This window comes from Pinus tabuliformis, chromosome 5_1 (assembly GCF_031772625.1).
Source record: "Pinus tabuliformis cultivar Carrire ecotype Pingquan chromosome 5_1, CPIR1, whole genome shotgun sequence".
Classification (NCBI taxonomy): Eukaryota; Viridiplantae; Streptophyta; class Pinopsida; order Pinales; family Pinaceae; genus Pinus; species Pinus tabuliformis.
In genome coordinates this window covers 317,503,025-317,504,447 of record NC_142305.1, presented here as the reverse complement: position 1 = coordinate 317,504,447, position 1,423 = coordinate 317,503,025, and the positions used below count along the sequence as shown (strand labels likewise).

Here is a 1,423-nt window from a genome sequence, read left to right as displayed (position 1 = left end):
GTTCACTTGATGTCCAGTTCTCTAGCAAGTCACGCAGCATGCAGGGGTCAGCCATGCACGTGAAAGTCAAAAAACTGACAGTTAGAGTCAGCTGCTTGAACTCCAGTGCAGCGGATCAAGAAGAAAACATACGGTTCATAAGTAGAACATGCAGTTCACGATAGCCTAACTGTCTGCATGGCCAACACATGTCTCTGCCACCTCACTCCAAAAATCACGCAGAAATCTGAGCGCTCAGTTGTTGGTCAACTTGCACTTGCAACATGATTCACTCGAAGTGTATTCAAATTCAGGTATTGCTTCCCTTTTTGTGAAGTTACATACTCTGAAATGCGAGCTCATGCGGTGGAACTATTGTTTGTCTTGTCTCAAGATGGAGATAAACGAAAATTAGCAGAACATCTTGGAGAAAAACATATGAAATGGTTAGCAAAACTTATTTCAACATCTTCAAATATGGTCTTGGCGGTTCTTCCATGGCTCTGTTTGGCAGCGTAGGTGGTGGTATTTACACCAAAGCAGCAGATGTAGGTGCTGATCTTGTTGGCAAGGTTGAGAGGAACATTCCTGAAGACGATCCACGCAACCCAACTATCATTGCTGATAATGTTGGTGACAATGTTGGAGATATCGCTGGTATGGGATCAGATCTATTTGGGTCCTATGCTGAATCTTCCTGTGCAACTTTGGTTGTTGCATCCATATCATCATTTGGAAACTCTCATGATCTTACTGCCATGTGTTATCCCTTGCTTATTAGTTCAATGGGTATCATTGCTTGCTTAATCACAACTCTGTTTGCAACTAACATATTTGAGATCAAGGCTGTGAAGGAGATTGAGCCTGCATTGAAAAAGCAACTTATTATCTCCACAGTAGTGATGACTATTGGCATTGCTACTGTAAGCCTAGTTGCATTGCCTTCATCCTTCACTATCTTCAGTTTTGGTGCCCAAAAGGTTGTAAAGAACTGGGAGCTTTTCTTCTGTGGTGCTATTGGTTTGTGGTCTGGCCTTGCTATTGGTTTTGTCACTGAGTACTACACTAGTAATGCTTACAGCCCTATCCAAGATGTTGCCGATTCATGCAGGACTGGAGCAGCAACTAATGTTATATTTGGGTTGGCTTTGGGATACAAATCTGTTATTATTCCCATATTTGCTATTGCAGTAAGCATTTTATGAAGGAAAGAAAGTTGCCGCAGTCGGAAAGTATTGTCATGTCAGGAACAGAAACGTGAATCAAGGTTAACCAATGGAAAAACAGTGATTTAAAGGCCTGGAAACACTTTTTCCCATCCAGCTTTGGCATGCAATATCTATTCTCGGGCAGTTCATTGTACGTGTGTGCTTTTATAATACATTAGACTTGCCATTTGTGTTGGATTCGTCAGCTTTCAGGCAGCGCAGTTCAAGGAGAAGGC

General features: G+C 42.2%; 1 pseudogene; it reads left to right on the top strand.

Moving 5' to 3' along the window:
* The first annotated feature begins 422 nt into the window (after window positions 1–422).
* On the top strand, window positions 423–1,184 carry LOC149164639 (pyrophosphate-energized vacuolar membrane proton pump 1 pseudogene; annotated as a pseudogene).
* Window positions 1,185–1,423: the final 239 nt, after the last annotated feature.